The sequence below is a fragment of the Procambarus clarkii genome, chromosome 74, assembly GCF_040958095.1.
Source record: "Procambarus clarkii isolate CNS0578487 chromosome 74, FALCON_Pclarkii_2.0, whole genome shotgun sequence".
NCBI classification, from domain to species: domain Eukaryota; kingdom Metazoa; phylum Arthropoda; class Malacostraca; order Decapoda; family Cambaridae; genus Procambarus; species Procambarus clarkii.
In genome coordinates, this window is record NC_091223.1 from 12,714,330 (window position 1) to 12,732,898 (window position 18,569).

The following is an 18,569-nucleotide window of genomic DNA, read 5'->3' on the forward strand; positions in this document are numbered from 1 at the left end:
GAAAATACGAGTGAGAAGCCAAACAGAGAAGCAGAAAGGCAACATACTGGCTGCAATCTCTGACTTACTTCGGGGACAACATAGACTCTTGATGATACCGAAATTGTATCAACGTTTCCACATTGACACAGACGTTCAACAACATATCAGAAATCGTCAAATGACGCATTTTTGAAACGATAAGCATATGATTTATTTGTCCAGCATTTATTCCGTCTGTCTATTTTTTTAGTTTTTCATTGTCAAGCTCTGCTCTATATAGCAAATAATCCATATACCTGGAAAATGTTCATCTTTAAAGCTATAGATAGTGAAACGTGGGTTGTGATGTCCGTAGACTGTATCGTAATTTCTTTTAATGCCGCAGACCATAATACGATACACGACACTTAATAGACTGAACAGATATTAAGTAGTAAGATGAAATTGAGTCTTGATATTTATTGGATATTGTTTTAAGTTATTTGTCTACTTCCACCACACTCATCACAACCTCACCCACCTTCACATCCCAGTGATGATGATTAATCAGCCCACACAGTCACGCCTTCCTCTCCTCTCTCTAAGCAACGTATTTCGAATCATCACGATGTTGTTATCCCTCTGACATTCTCATCTTCCTGCTGAATGGGGCAGAATATTCTCGGTCAAGGCCGTGTTCGCTGAGACGTGGAGTGACCATTCTTCACCTGTCTCTGCTGCAGCTGCTGCTGCTGCTCTTGTTGCTGTTGTTACTGTTGCTGCTGCAATTATTGTTACGGTTTTTGCTGTTGCTAAAACTGGTGCTACTGCTGACCTGCTGTTGTCTCTGGTGCTTCGGCTCCTGCTGCTACTTCTTTTGTTGTCACTGCTGTTCTTATGCTGATTTTTTCTACTGCTGCTGCTGCTGCTGCTATTACTGTTGCTGCTGCTTCAGATATTATTGCTGCTGTGGTGCTCTTGCCACGTCTGCCATTGTTGTTGCAGCTGCTACTGCTGCTGTTATGCGTCAGGATAACCTGGCGTGATCAAACGAACTGTGTGTGTGTGCGCGCCACCGTTCTCATAACCCACCGTCAGTACAACCACCACAACCCACATCTACTGAAACAAACCCACGCTGCCACCATAACTACCAACCAACCACAACCACCACAACTGACAGCACCACTACCACAATAAAGCACATCATCAAAACTTCCAACCACCGCAATCCACAGCCACAGCCAACCTCACCACCACCACAACCCACCACAATTCACCACAATCAACCACAACCCACCACAATTCACCACTATCTCAATCTTGATAACGACGTGAATTCAGGTGTGTTATCCTCCAGCAGGCAGAACTTGGTAATCGAAAATTAATCACATAGGAGGAAGCTCTGAATAATTTACTCAGATTGTGAGAGGGGAAATGGTATGTACCGTCTTGATAGGCAGTTAGTGTGGTACTGAGCAGTGCCCCCTGGTAACTGACCAAGACTGTTGTTGATTACGAGAGAGTAATGTAATCCCAATGTACAGTATTAAGTACGTAGAAATCATGGAGTATGGCAGTTGTAGGAGGATGGCAACTGTAAACATAGATTGCCATTATGTCACTGTAGTCCTCTTCACAGATTTGTATATAATTGAGGAGGAGTTCAGGACTCATATATATATATAATGTGTATCTATAACGTTCCTGCATTTGGATTTATTTAGTTTGCTGATAAGACGAGGGCTAAATGGGAAATAAATCGGGTCCTATAAATATACTATTTGGAACTCTGATGTATCAGGGACGCTGCCAGCCAAGGAATGACCGCGTGACGTGTCTATTCCTCCGCCAGCGTCAAGTAGTCCGCCAGTTAGGGGATTCTGAAACTTTATTGCGGGTGTTCAATTTTCTAAACTGAGCAAACGTTTCATATAAAGTAACTATGGAAAATATAATGAGGGAGCATTTCTATTACTTTATTTTAATTTTATAAAGCGGAGGAGAGATTTCAATTTCCGAAGAGCTTCTAAATTCCTTTAGTCGCGTCAATGTCGCCATTGTGAGAGGACGTTGCCTTCTGGGAGATCCACTTCTTGCTCCAGTTTGATAGTACCGAGGTATTTGTGGATATCTTTCCTCGTTGCTATACATTTGTAGCATAATGATATGTTTTCACAACGATTCTAGAATAGATAATTTGTAGATATGTGGGAAGAGTACAATGAAATATATTTAATGTATATTTTACTTTCGTAACTTGTTGCTTTTATTATATTGACTCAAATGAACCTCACCTCTCCTAATACATCCTAATACCACCATCATATCAACCCACCACCACAATCCATCTCCACCTTCACCCCCACCACCACAACCAGAACCTACTATCACCATAACAACCCCCACCTCCCTTCACCACCCTTCACCACCTACCCCAATAACCAACCACAACCCACCACCACCACAACAACAACGCACCACCACCACCACAACCCACCACCACCATCACAACCCACCACCACCACAACAACCCACCACCATCATCTCAAAGCGGAATACAAGACAGTACTAGAGACAGAATCACGCTAAAAAGCATAGTGACAATAGTCACGATATGAAAGATCCTCACTGTCTGAGGCTCTGTACATATGAGGACAACACCAATATGAATCGTAGGATAATCTGGCCCAATTTCCCTCTATTTTGTAAACATTTCAGCAGGATCCAGCTGATTTTCTTCTATTCGTTTGAATATGAGAGGTTTTATTGATATGTTGTATTTGTTTTGTATTGTTGCATGTGTTGAATGTATTACTTTGAGATTTGAGTGTCAGGCAGTATTACTGAGGCCAACATCAGCCTTTGGTTCGTTCATTTTAACTGCTGGGCAGCACCCACAGTCAACGCCTGTCAAATGCACAGTACTAACACTTGTCCAACACCCACCACCAACACCCACCACCAACACCCACCACCAACACCCACCACCAATAGCTAGATCAATCCTCCTCATCCCCCCCCATTCCCATACCCATCCCCCCATTCCCAGGCCTGCTCCTAATATCTAACACTCCTCAGAGACCCGCCATCAGTCTACCTGGGGTGGCGGCCAGGCTTTCCCCTGCCTAAAGTGGGCGGCCAGGCTTTTCCCTGTCTAAGGTGGGAGTCCAGGCTTCCCCCTGCCTGAGGTGGGCGGCCTGGGTTACCCCTGCCTGAGGTGGGCGGCCTGGCTTCCCCCTGCCTGCGGTGGGCGGCCAGGCTCCCCCTAGCAAGCGGATCACCGAAGCGGCCGTAACATGCATATTTACCAGCGCCCCCCTCACTCTGCCCCGTCAGGTATGCGGGCGGGATGTAAATGGTCTCATCTGAACACGGAGCACTCCTCAGGGAGACAGCCTCCTCCTCCTCCTCCGCCTGCGTCAAGTGACGCTATCTGCCTGAATGCATTTCCTCGTTTCACCTAAATCCATTTCGGGTAGGATTCCTAGCTTCATCCCTCTCGAGTGGGATTCTTAGACATAATACCTTAACTACCGTATGGAATTTTGGGCCAAAGCCCTCTCCTTCTTCTATAGTTTGATTGTTTTATTTCAGCCATCTCACTCTCTCGAGAGAGAGAGAGAGAGAGCTCTTACCTAAGCACCTTTTTCGTCCTGAGAACTCGAGTATAACCCTTTCTTCTCTCCAAAGTCAGAGTTTCATCCCAAGCTCTTGTCTCTCAAGCATTTGCATAACGGGATGTAGACCCCTGCCAATCCCTTGTATCCACAAGATGTTCTCTGCTTAACACCAAAAGATGCATAGACTCTGCAGGTGGCCAAATGGTCCATGCCAAGCAGATCTTATATCAAACTCCCACTCATGTCGGGGAGCCGGTCGGCCGAGCGGACAGCACGCTGGACTTGTGATCCTGTGGTCCTGGGTTCGATCCCAGGTGCCGGCGAGAAACAATGGGCAGAGTTTCTTTCACCCTATGCCCCTGTTACCTAGCAGTAAAATAGGTACCTGGGTGTTAGTCAGCTGTCACGGGCTGCTTCCTGGGGGTGGAGGCCTGGTCGAGGACCGGGCCGCGGGGACACTAAAGCCCCGAAATCATCTCAAGATAACCTCAAGATATGTTCTTAGACAACTATTTTGACCTATGTAAATTGTTTTACATTGTGTGTCCTGCCTCTTAATAACTGCTGATGACAATATTTGTGAGGAAGATCAGTGTGAAGGAAGATTTTAAGATACTTCACGATGACCTATTATAGTTAACTGAAGAAATGGGACTCAAAGTGGCTTATAAAGTTCAACTCGAATACGTGCAGGCTAATGACTCACAGAGGCAGACACAGGCATATGCACGCTCACAGGGGGTAATAGACTCAAACATTCACAGGCACATTGGCTCACACACGCACAGGCACTCAAACTCACACACACTCACAACCACAGAAACTCACACCCACAGAAACTCACAACCACATCACACTCACAACCACACACACTCACCACCACAAACTCACCACCACACACAAACACACACACTCTCAGTCACTCCCTTACTTCCTGTGAAGCAATCTTCGACTACTGACGATTTCCATCTTGCCCCAAGCAAGCTGAAGGATTCCCTCCATTCGCTACTCAAACAAAAAACTCACGATGAACAAGCTAGACGAACGAGCCGAGTCAATAGACCAGGAAGACATAAAGTACCTGGTATTGACATTAAGTGCGCTCTCGTAAATCTAAGTGCCACATTAAATAGCCCTTCCCGTCCTGATTCGTTTGTGTGTGATGGGAGGTTTTTGACCACTGGCTTAGTATGTAAGTTTCAGTCCTGCCAAGGGTGGGAAACACCCACGCACATACGCCACATACGAACCTTCAGCGTGTAGAAAATAGTAAGTCTAAGGGGGGGGGGACAAATTCGTCTTGTAGATACCTAAGAAGCGAGTGCATAGTAGCTCGTAGATCTAATGGTAGTAGTAGATATAATAGTAGTATATTTAATAGTAGTTGTAGAATTAATATCTGTTGTGGGTCTAATAGTAGCATAGTGTTAATTAATACTACTTTCTGATAACTACTCTACGACCGCTAAGCGTTGGAATATGTAAATATGTTCCTGGAAGTCCTTCACACACTGTTGATATAACTATACACTGAGCAACTACCATACACTGATGTTGCAACTACATCAACTTCAAGTGCAACTACACCAATTAATAATACAGATGCAACCAGAGAAGCTGCAAATACACCCATTTTTAATACTAGATCCATATTTGGTGCCTCTTCACCCAGTACCATCACAACACCCAATAGTTATACAACTACACCCCTACTGATACAAATAATCACTATTTATAAAGAAACTATTTATGCAACTACACCTAATTGACAACAGTAGACTCGCTATTGGTATAAAAATACCCCACCATTGGTTCAAACACACAATATTGATACAAATGTACTAACTATAATTATAACTACACCCACTATTAATACAATTACACCCAATATTGATACAAATGTACTAACTATAATTATAACTACACCCACTATTAATACAATTACACCCAATATTGATACAACTACACCCACTATTGATACAAATGCACCCACTACAGGTTCAACCATACTCACTGTAATACAACTAAAACCACTATTACCACAAGTGTACCCAACACCAGTACTACACCCCAGCTTCCAGTACAACAAACCCCATTCCTGGCACCAGTTTTCTGACCAACACGAACATTACTGCTCGCTCCAAACCATTATATACACATTAGTCTATTACCTTCCTTTCCGGCACCCTTCTTGGAGGCGGATGACATCAACAACTGCTTTCCGTGACCTCTGGGGAACTGCAGACAGCCATAAACTTTATCGAATCTAACTCGAGGTTATTACACACAGATATTAACTTTTGCTGAGCCTAACTTGAGGTTCTTACACAAGAACATTAACCCTTACTGAGCCTAACTCGAGGTTACAGACGATGAGTTACAATAACGTGGCTGAAGACCAAACCACATATCAGAAAATAAAGAAACGAAGACGTTTCGGTCCAGTCCTGTACACGACTTGATAATGGTTTAATACGGTTCGAAACGTCTAAGTTTCTTCATTTTCTGATGCGTGGTTTCGTCAAACACACTTTAGGTTCTTTCATTGAAGCCTTAATTCTAGCTGAGCCTAACTTGAGATTCTTACATCAAGCCGTAACCCCTAGCTAAGTCTAATATATTTCTTATTTTATGTCCGTGAGTATTACGTCGGCTGAGCCATTTTTTTTTAGATATATACAAGAGTTGTTACATTCTTGTAGAGCCACTAGTACGCGTAGCGTTTCGGGCAGGTCCCTGGAATACGATCCCCGCCGCGAAGAATCGTTGTTACATCCAAGTACCCATTTTACTGTTGCGTTAAACAGAGGCTACAGTTAAGGATTTGCACCCAGTAAATCCTCCCCGGCCAGGATACGAACCCATGACAAAGCGCTCGCGGAACGCTAGGCGAGTGTCTTACCACTACACAACGGAGACTGTGTCTCCGTATGTTGTATGATAACCAGGTGTCGTTTCTCTTGACTGTGGTGTTTGCTCTGTTGCACCAGCTGTCTGCACGTCTTGACGGTGGTGTTTGATCTGTCTTCCCTTCATCTCCCTTTAATGCGCCAACGTGTCCGCCATCTGATATGCCATAGTTACAACACATTGCATGCAATCCCTTCACTGTCTCCAAATAATAACATTCACCTACCTTCCACGAAGCGACGACCACCACTTACTAAGTACAGTGAGCATCGATAGACGTTCTTTGTCCCTTAAAGCTTCAATTACTGTTTAATACAAAACAAATAGAAAATATAATTAGTAAATATATGTACAGAGACACGTGAAATAGTGCAAGAACATAGAAATATAAGCCAGCAGCGTTGAGCTGAGGATAAAGGCAGGACTTAGTGGATTTATGTCACTCACTCTGGTACTGCCAGCTGACTCAGGCGCCAGTCAAGGCTGCCAGAGGTGTCACTTGGTGAGCCAGAGAGAGACATGTGTGTCACCCAGAAGTGCCAGAGAGAGCCAGGTTTGTCGCACAGGAGTGCCAGGTGTGCCACTCGGAGGCTAATGTAAGACCTTAAACCGAAGATCAAAATCGGAGAAGGTGCTCAGAAGAAATTCCAATAAGTAGAAGAAAAAACAAAGAAAAACCGAATCGAGGAAAAATAATGTAATACAGGAAACAGGATTTACGAAACTGAACTTAAAACACAGAAATCGAAAGAGAATACAGATAATCTCACTAAAGCAATGGAGATAACCAGAGAAGAAGCTAAGAGAGAAAAAAATAAGAGAAACGAAGATAGAGAGAGCAGAGAATTCAGTAAAGTAGATGAAACCATTCAAGTAGTGAAATGTGAAGATACTTTACCGTAGACTTCTGAGGTGAAGCTGGGAAAACTTGTTAGAGGTACCGTATGTGAACACCAACTGAGAAGTAAACTTGCAGAAGGTAGACTGTGCAACAGAGAGCAACAGTGATAGTGAAGTAAGAGGAAGTGAAGTAACAGTTATTCCACTAAACTGTATTAAGTGCTGTCGGGTGTGTGAGTGCTTACCAAAAGATGACACGTAATCAATGCTGAGGGAGCCGGTCGGCCGAGCGGACAGCACGCTGGACTTGTGATTCCTGTGGTCCTGGTTCGATCCCAGGCGCCGGCGAGAAACAATGGGCAGAGCTTCTTTCACCCTATGCCCCTGTTACCTAGCAGTAAAATAGGTACCTAGGTGTTAGTCAGCTGTCACGGGCTGCTTCCTGAGGGTGGAGGCCTGGTCGAGGACCGAGCCGCGGGGACACTAAAGCCCCGAAATCCTCTCAAGATAACCTCAAGGTAGTTGTAAAATTCTTGAGTTTGGTCTCAGACAGTGGAACGTCGTATAGGCCAGCTTGAAGGTAAATAGTTGGAACAGAGGTTGGAGATTGGTTTTATTTTTTTATTCACAGAGGAACATCTGCATTTATGCAGCTGTCCTAGACTTCATGAAGGATTACATTGTGTTAAAAGCAGGCTAGCCCATGCTAAAAAATCCCCGTGTCGGCAGGATAGCTAGTTATAATGGGTCATGTTATCAGTAGTCTGTTCTGACAAACTTTTGATGCATTAGGAGATCCTCAAAAATACATATCGCGTGCAAAGTTCGGCAGCGCAGGCTACTCATCACATGCGAGATAGGGACGTGGTTCAATACCTTCGTGACTTTATTCCACTCTCGTGTTCTTGTTGATATCTAAATAATATATCAAAAACGTTTGGTAGCGAAGGTTGCTGATCACATTGTGGTAAAAAAAAACAATTTGGATAAACTCTACGGACTTGATGCTCCACATTTTGTTTACGCTGAGTGAGACAGTAAGGACTTCGTAATGAAATGCTGAGGAATGATATCTTTATTGATGTAAGGTTGGTTCATAGTGTGTGAAGAGCTGAGATGGATTGTTGGAGCGTAATCTTGGTTGGCTTTGGTGTCTTCAGGTGTGTGCAATATGTAAGCAGATGAGTGAAGGGAAGACAGTGTTCTTACAGATGTGTGCAATGGAGACTGGTAAGTATGTATAACATTTATAACAGGTAGGTGCGTGACAAATGACATGACATTACACGTGACACTTGACACTCGGTCGTAAAAACATGCGATAGCTTAAGACAACACAGAGACATCAACTCATGCCTGTATGAGTTGACACAACTCATACAGTAACAACTCACTGTATTCGAATGACAAACTGTTGCATCGAACTGTACAGAAACACCGCCGCAACATAACAGCTCTCGTCAGCGAACGCTGTAGTTAGACAACTGACACTTGCTACGCTATGACAGCAGAGATCCATGTGAACACGCTGGTGGGCACCGAACCCCTACCACTCCTGTCCGTCTGTCAACGGGCTGACAACCTGGCGTGTTCGACCGGTCAAGCTTGTATGTAAAGTGTTGTATGTATGTAAAGTATATATATATATACGATAACAGCCGGTATACGAATGGTTTAAAATTATATAAAATAGCACTTTCATGTATAATTACAAAACAGTTGTTAGTTATAGGGAATATGTGATTAGACTACCTGGCATAAAATGTTCTTTCAGCTAAGATTATTTGAAAAAGTTTTTACACTGATGTCTGCAGTTGTTGACACTGACTTCTGCAGTTGTTTACACTGATCTTTAAAGCTGTATAAGATTTGTCTTCTGTTTAGAAGAGAGGGCTATCATTGTTATATTATAATTATAGTTATTATTATTAGTATTAGTAGTAGTAGTAGTAGTAGTAGTAGTAGTATTTTCATGTAGCGTGTTCAAGTCTGCTTTAAAGTCTGCTTTTGAGTCCACTTCTTCTGAACAGTTATACTCAGCAATGGTGTGACTGAATACCTTTCATGAATACTTTTGTGTATATTAACCATTCATCCACAAGCTAGTTTCATTCAATTAATTTCATTAGAGCTAAATCTTTATCTACAAGCTTTATGTAAGTGAGCCCATTCAGGTCAACACACAAGCCACTGGTCTGTGTGCTACTATATATAATGTCCCACGGGGTTAAATTCTCATTCACGGCAGCAGCCAAGGAGCACCTACCTGGGTAGTGGGAATGGGTCTCGAAGGCAGCCGTTGGCAAGATGTGACTTGATTAAGAGAATCTGGTTAGCAGAGAATTTTGTACTTAGGGAATGAGTGGTATTGGTAGGTGTTGGTGTGTTTTGCTAGGTGTAAATCCTTCATGTGTCAGATAATGAGGGTTTTAAGCGCTTCCTGACATTACACACACACACACACACACACACACACACACACACACACACACACACACACACATATATATATATATATATATATATATATATATATATATATATATATATATATATATATATATATATATATATATATATATGTATATATATATATATATATATATATATATATATATATATATATATATATATATATATATATATATATATATATGAGAGAGAGAGAGAGAGAGAGAGAGAGAGAGACAGACAGAGTATGAAAAGATGGGCAAAAGAAATTTAGATTTTAAAAAAAGGGGGCAGAAATAGAGCGAGCTAATCATTGTGATTCTCTACGGTAAACTAAATGCATCCTCAACTTTAATGTTAGCGAGCGTTAAGTTTTCTGTGGTAACTTTGACAGCGCAGATACCCCTGACCTGAGCCTCAATTCCCTAAGCACTTAAGTGTCCACTTGCGAAACCTGTACATCTTTCCTCCATCATGGTGGCTTAGTTTGCCTTTATTAAATAGCACGTTTGAGTTCATAATCTAAGAGGTTGACGATAATATTAACCTCGGGTTTAGAAAGGCCACTTGTGTGTATATCCACGTGTGTGTGTACCTGCACGTGTGTGTGTACCCTGCACGTGTGTGTGTACCCTGCACGTGTGTGTGTACCCTGCACGTGTGTGTACCTGCACGTGTGTGTGTACCTCTATGTGTGTGTACTCGCCTATTTTTACACAGTTGAGCAGGGCTGAGCTCTTAATCCCCGCATTTCAACCATCATTGGTTCAATGCAGTGACTGCTTTCAGTCATTTTACTGATCATATTTACATTTAAAACTGTGTGTGTGTGTGTGTGTGTGTGTGTACTCACCTAGTTGTACTCACCTAGTTGTGTCTTCTGTCTTCCAGCGAAGTGAGGTTTAATTCCCGTAGTCTCTCCTCGTAGCTCATACCTCTCAGCTCGGGTACTAGTCTGGTGGCAAACCTTTGAACCTTTTCCAGTTTAGTCTTATCCTTGACTAGATATGGACTCCATGCTGGGGCTGCATACTCCAAGATTGGCCTGACATATGTGGTATACAAAGTTCTGAATGATTCTTTACACAAGTTTCTCTGTGTGTGTGTGTGTGTGTGTGTGTGTGTGTAATTGACCTGGACAACTTCCTCTTCTACTTCGTTCCACTTATTTACGACTCCGAGACTGAAAAAGTTATTTCTGACATTCCTGTGGCCCATCTGTGTTTCCATTTTCCAATAATGTCCTCTCGTTCTAGTGTTCCTTAATACGAACATTACTTCTACTCTTCCCACGTTAGCATTTTGTATGTCGTTATCATGTTTGTGTTATTCCTTCTTTTCCTCTAGAGTAGTGAGGTCCATTTCCCCTGGTTTTCGTCATAGCTCCGTCGCCAAAAGGCTGAAAATCAAGCCTTTTGTTGCATATTTTGGACCTTTTATAGTTTTGTTGTGGGTTTTTTTAGGTAGAGGGTTCCATGCTGGGGCAGCATACTCAATGATGGGTCTCATAAGAGATATATACAGCGCTTGAAATGGATCTTTGTTCAATTCCTTCCCCATTCCTTAACCCTTAATCTTCCACATCCCTTGACCCCCCCCCCCCATTCTTCCGCACTCATCCATCAACCTCGGCCCCATGGCAACATTGCAACATGGCAACATGGCGGCAGCATGTCAGTATCGAACTCATCGCCCAGAGCAACCAAAATAGATCTTTTTACGCGTTTGTTGGGAGGAATTATATAATGGATCGTTTGACAGCGAGTGGGAACCGGCATATGGGGACACACACACACACACACACACACACACACACACACACACACACACACACACACACACACACACACACATGTAAAATATGGAACAAATATATGCTCCTACCTGAATTTAGCTAAAAAAAACGAGGGAAGGGGGGGAGTATGTGTGAATTTATATAAAAAAAACTATTCATGTTGCTTTAAATCATGCTTCCAATAGATAATTAATAAATCAAATAGTTTTTCCGATAAATAAACAGGAAAAGGAATTATCCAGATATCAAACAATTAGACGCCTTTGTTCTTTCAGATATAAAGAGAGAGAACATCAAATGCTGACGTTTTGTGGGTTATGTATAAATTGTCTTTTTGAAGTACCTCATCAACTCTCAGGTGAGTAATTAATCAGGTAACAGGTGAGTAACCCATCAGGTGACTGGTGAGTAACTAATTACATAACAGGGAACAGGTCAATAACTCTTCAGGTGTCAGTTGAGTGACTAATCAGATCACTTGAGTTACTCGTCAGTATAGCTAGCTTAGTTCCTGACTTATCACCGGCTGCGCAGTGTACGTTTAACACTGACTTTGAGCGGCCAGTGTAGCGTGGCTAGAAAATCAGAATTTGAGTTAAATGAAGAAAGTTAGTCACTTACTCCATGATGAAGGGGTCAGCGGCCACTGAGGTCCTCTGTAACTCAAGAGATTTTGTAGTCTTTAGGGAGTCCTCTGATATCTCTCAAGAGTTCCTTAGAGTTCTTAAGGTCTTCTTTTAAAACTGATTTTCTTAGAGTCTTACTCAGTCACTCTAGAGTTTATTTGAGTCCCAAAGAGCTCTCCTCGGCCAGTCAAAGAGTTTCATAGAGTCATTAGATGCCTCCTAAGGCACTCTAATGTCCTTAGAGCCTTCCCCAGCCACCATAACTACCGTGTGTGTGTCAGAGCTGCGACACCTAATGAGCCAATTCACTAATACTCAATAAAGCCAGTGGTGCATCTTAATTTAATTACGATACACGTATTATAATTTGCAGGCTCGTCTTCCTCTCCAACTGACGCTCGCTGCGATCCATTATTAAACTCCTTGAGCTCTACTTACAAGCTCCTCTTCTATAATACCAATCAAGTGAGAGAATCATTCTTTAACCATCGCCAATCACTTGAGAAAACGCTGTTTAACTCCAAATTACGTGAGCTAATTCATCTTTGCTACTGATAATAGAATTGGCTCTTGTTCTAACTAAATCTTCACCTCAGAACACCATCTTTGTCATTCACGGAGGTTTGGATCCCTTATTGTGAAAGAGAATCGAATCAGAATTCACGTAATTAAAACTTAATGGACCGACCAATCACGTCCAAGAGTCTTACGGTGTAAAGAGTATTATGGTGGCTGGAAATTTTGTCTCACTGTAAACTGGAAAAAGTTATATTGCTTCATTAAAAGTTGGGGAGTTTGGGTTGGCTTTGATTGGCAGTGTTAGACATATCGTTTATCTCTTGTGGAATGTTTGGGTTGTATATATTCACACACACATGCGCTCGCATAAACGCACACACACACACACACACATACACACACACACACACACACACACACACACACACACACACACACACACACACACACACACACACACACACACACACACACACATACACACATACACACACACACACGCGGGGCCTCGTAGTCTGGTGGATAGCGCGCAGGACTTGTAATTCTGTGGCGCGGGTTCGATTCCCGCACCAGGCATAAACAAATGGGCAAAGTTTCTTTCACCCTGAATTCCCCTGTTACCTAGCAGTAAATAGGTACCTGGGAGTTAGTCAGCTGTCACGGGCTGCTTCCTGGGGGGGTGTGTGTGTGTATATGATGTGAAGAAAAACAAAAAAAATGTATCTAGTAAACAGTTGATTGACAGTTGAGAGGCGGGCCGAAAGATCAAAGGCTCAACCCCCGCAAACACAACTAGGTGAAAACAACTAGGTGAAACACACACGAATAACCTTGTTAACACAGCCAATTCATTTGATTCACTTGTAAATCGTGATCATGTCTCCCTTTGGTTCAGTTTCTTTAGTCTTTCCGTAATTCGTGTCATTCAGCTCTGGGATGTTTATATGTATCACTTGAAAGGGTTATTAGTTGATTGGTTAGTTAGTTAGATGGATTGCTTGGTAGTTGACTTGATAACGGGGGGGGGGGTGTTAGCGAATTAGCTAGGTAATTGGTTATAGGAAAGACTTGGTTGATTAGCTATTGAGTAGTTAACTGAACAGTACTGTACCGTGTTTGAGTACTGAGCACTAAGTAGTTCAGTGCCATGTATACTATAGGAAGGCCGGAGTCTTGAGGGATATACGAGGATGATAACGTGGCGCTCAGTCTATGTCAATTTTTACATGCCATTGAGTTATGGTTTCTTTAGGAGTTCGTCCAGATGTATATCTGCAAGATATATGTCACCATAGGGATTGTTCTCTGGCACACTCAAGCTTCTCGAAGATAAACCACTTCGTACAGGAAGGTCGTTTGATACAAATTATCAAGAGTTCTCCAGGAAAGTCGACTGAAACAAATTATCAAGAGTTCTCTAGCCAGGAAAGTCGACTAAAACAAATTATCAAGAGTTCTCTAGCCAGGAAAGTCGACTGAAACAAATTATCAAGAGTTCTCTAGCCATGAAAGTCGACTGAAACAAATTATCAAGAGCTCTCCAGGAAAGTCGACTGAAACAAATTATCAAGAGCCCTCCAGGAAAGTCGTTCGGATAGATCGAGCTAAAAGGTTACCTAAGGTTACCTAAGATCATTGTATTGTTACATTAAATATCACCAAACTGAACGACCTCCGGAAGGTCGTTCTAAGGGTATGTCCGAACGTGAGAAAGAATTCTTTACACGCATCATTATGGTCTCAAACTGGAACGGAAGAAGAGGTGGGGGGAAAGGGTGAGGAAGGGAAGACATGGGGTGGAGTAGAGATTAATAGGAAGGATTGGGAAGGATTGGGGGAGATAGAGGTGAGAGAAGAGGAGGGGGGGGAAGACGGTGCCCTGAGTGAACCATAATTTACGTCAACGTGTCTGATACTTGTCCTGATGGATGCCGTCGTTTCCCAGGCCAATATATTTTTCTGCAGCATCGATCAATCCCTAATTTCACAGCCCAGCTTCCCACGGACGGCGACAAGCAGGAGGCGAAGCCGTAGGATGTGACCCCCAAGTGCACACCTTGTAAGATATCAAACAAGTACTCCCATGTACAATCACAGCCAGATAACCAAACCTGTCTATCAAGCACCAGACGCAGCAGAATCTCAGTCGAGTGCCGACGTTCACGATATCAGTCAAATCCATCCTCCCCCTTCCCCCCCCCACGTAGTATCTCAGGCAAGCCCCCCCTCTTCCCTCTCCCAGAGTGCCAGCCAACTCCCCACCAGTGCAGTGCCAATGCAGTGAGTCAGTTAAGTCCCTCATGCAAGCTTCTCCGCTCCGGAATATAGATGGCTTTCCAATCAGGTAAACATTGGAACGAATGCATCTGCCTCTACCCAGTAGACTTGGTGGTACCTCGTAGACTTCCTGGTACTTCGTAGTGTTGGTGGGACCTCGTAGCGTTGGTATATCTCGTAGTGTTGGTGGTACGTCGTAGTGTTGCCTTGTGGCTGCATTCATACACCTGCAGTGCAGGTGTGGAAGGCTTTGCCGCCTGTATTTATGATACTACATACAAGTGCACAAAATGAAGTGTGTGACTGTAAATATGAATATATGTTTGTATATGATTATGATGAAAATATGTAACTATGTTTGCATATTTATATGTATATATTATCTATGGATGCATTTACGGATGTATGTATGTATGTATGTATGTATGTATGTATGTATGTATGTATGTATGTATGTATGTATGTATGTATGTATGTATGTATTTATGTATGTATGTATGTATGTATGTATGTATGTATGTATGTTTTTAAGTATGTATGTTACTCAATACGAGGGTACAGGGTAGGATAAACTGAGATATTCATTAAACAAACAAAAAAGAGAGGTAAAAAGTAAGTTAAAACAGGAGCAAAAATTTTGTTTGAAGTCTCTCTCTCTCTCTATTTCTTTTTTCTTGACCAGACTTCCGTGAAATACGTGACGTTATGAGGGAAGGACTCGTAAATTGCACGTTGCAGGGATAATCTAAGAGGCAATGATTTAGTCACGCCTCTGTGTGTGTGTGTGTGTGTGTGTGTGTGTGTGTGTGTGTGTGTGTGTGTGTGTGTGTGTGTGTGTGTGTGTGTGTGTGTGTGTGTGTGTGTGTGTGTAAACATTACAACATGTTATTGTGTGCCAACTCTGAAAGCTTGATGACCTACATGGTGTTAAAATCGCAGCTTCAGGAAGTGATAAGACACGATCCAGAGACTCAACAGTCCACAGCGTCACTGAGCGGTGGGAAGATGGCGGTGCCTTCAGCAAGGAGAATAATCCATCAGTGCAAGCAGCCAGGTAGCCAGGCAGGCAGGCAGGCAAGCAGGCAGGTAGGCAGCCAGGCAGCCAGGCAGCCAGGCAGGCAGGCAGGCAGGCAGGCAGGCAGGCAAGCAGGCAGGCAGGCAGGCAGGCAGGCAGGCAGGCAAATCAGCACATAACAAGGCCTGAACAACTGCCACCACCTTTCATAAACGCTGCAGAGGTGACCAGACAAGAACTAGACCCACCACCCCGCGGACTACTGACGCAGACAAATGAACACCCGCTCCCGCCACCATTCATTCCCGCCCTTCGTCAGAACACCCACAATTCCCCCTCGTTAAAACCGGATCTTCTTCCTCCCACCGCGCGACTCGCCAAACGCCAGCATTCCGAAGGAAAAATTTCCTTGCGGTTCATTCCTTCTGTTTTCCTCCTTGTGCCGAGAGCGTGTGTGTCTCTCGCAAATCCTTCCGTGATATATATGCAAAAGACGGGATGCTGCCGCAGCGACTCAAGGGGAAACGTATTGACTGCATGGAAAGTGACACATACTGTCAGATTTTGCCAAATTAGTTGAGGTGCATCTGTGAGACTAATTAGTTTTCCAGGAGCATTTCTCGCACGGTGCTCTTGTTGCCCCATAGCCTGGAATTAGGCACCTGAGTACCTGTACACGACCAGAGCAAGTAAGGTGCCCCAGGTGGCCTTGCGCATGGGTGACATGTGGGCCAGACGCCTGGGCCAGACACGCGGGCCACACGCATGGCCGACGTGTGGGCCACACGCAGACCGGCAGCCAATCTCCGCTGGTCACAACGCTCAATACACTCAGATAAAACACTGCAGCACGGCACCGTTTTTCTTCCATCTACAGTTTCATGGAAACTTCTTTAATAAACTTTATTTTAATACGTCCCCCTCCTCCTCCTTCACCTCTTCCTTCCCCACCTCCTCATCCATGTACTCCTCCTCCATTGTCCTTCTAAGTAAAGTATTGACTCTCAATGTCTCGATGACCAGGAAGCTACAGGCCTTAAAGACTCCCCTGGTCCAGCTAGGAAGCTACAGACCTTAAGGACTCCCCTGGTCCAGCTAGGAAGCTACAGACCTTAAGGACTCCCCTGGTCCAGCTAGGAAGCTACAGACCTTAAGGACTCCCCTGGTCCAGCTAGGAAGCTACAGACCTTAAGGACTCCCCTGGTCCAGCTAGGAAGTTACAGACCTTAAAGACTCCCCTGGTCCAGCTAGGAAGCTACAGACCTTAAGGATTCCCCTGGTCCAGCTAGGAAGCTACAGACCTTAAAGACTCCCCTGGTCCAGCTAGGAAGCTACAGACCTTAAGGACTCCCCTGGTCCAGCTAGGAAGTTACAGACCTTAAAGACTCCCCTGGTCCAGCTAGGAAGCTACAGACCTTAAGGATTCCCCTGGTCCAGCTAGGAAGCTACAGACCTTAAAGACTCCCCTGGTCCAGCTAGGAAGCTACAGACCTTAAAGACTCCCCTGGTCCAGCTAGGAAGCTACAGACCTTAAAGACTCCCCTGGTCCAGCTAGGAAGCTACAGACCTTAAGGACTCCCCTGGTCCAGCTAGGAAGCTACAGACCTTAAGGACTCCCCTGGTCCAGCTAGGAAGCTACAGACCTTAAGGACTCCCCTGGTCCAGCTAGGAAGCTACAGGCCTTAAGGACTCCCTTGCTGCTGCAACTTGGGACTCTAAACAAGAGAGTCTGGAAGACTCCCATGAAGAAGTGGACAACACCGTAACTTGCCGGCAAGTTTTGACACAAGGCCTTGTTAATAACCCAACTTGAGGAGGAAGGTTCGGAGGGAGGACAAGAAGCATTAAAACATAAGAATAGGGAAGACTGCTTAAGGCACATTGGCTCCTATTGGCCCACGCGAAACAGCTCCTGTTTATGCAAAGTAAAATTCCCTTCTATATACACAATTAAATCGCAATATATTTGAGAACATCTACGGAGCAGAATAGCTGCACTGAACCCAGCTTCGTGAATCTTCGTAAAAGATTCACGCAGCAGTTACGCAAGCACTTACGAACCTGTCCATCTTTTCTCAATCTTTTACGGCTTTGTTTGCAATTATTAAACAGTTAATGAGCTCCAAAGCACCAGGAGGCTGTTTATAACAATAACAACAGTTCATTGGGAAGTTTTCATGCTTGTAAACTGTTTAACCAAAGCCATCAAAGATTGAGGAAAGATGTTCACGTTCGTAAGTGCTTGCGTAACTGCTTCATGAATCTGGCCCCTGGACGCTAAGTTTGAGCCCGCTAACCCGCTCTGAAGACTTTTTTCACTTATATATAAGTTTAATCTGTGCTTAAAATGTCCCAGAGGTCCCTCGACTATTATGGAATCTTTACCATAAGTAATAAGATTCCATTAAGTAAGATTCCGGGTGTTTGACTTTGTCATTCTTATCTGTACACGTTCAAGGTAATTATCTCCGTTCTCTAAGACGTTGACCAAAATGGAGCTGCATTCCTTCCCTCCGTCCCATCCCAAATCCTTTTCCTGACCTTTTCCAAGT

At 43.7% G+C, this 18,569-nt stretch overlaps 1 long non-coding RNA gene across 1 annotated transcript in view; it reads left to right on the top strand.

Annotated features, from left to right (window-relative positions):
* Nucleotides 1-2,016: 2,016 nt before the first annotated feature.
* Nucleotides 2,017-18,569, top strand: part of LOC123767317 (uncharacterized) — a 59,335-nt gene continuing 42,782 nt past the window's right edge. Inside the window, exons 1-2 of the long non-coding RNA XR_006773939.2 lie at nt 2,017-2,081; nt 11,856-11,938. This is a non-coding gene — a long non-coding RNA (uncharacterized lncRNA). The remainder of the gene's footprint in view (nt 2,082-11,855; nt 11,939-18,569) is intronic.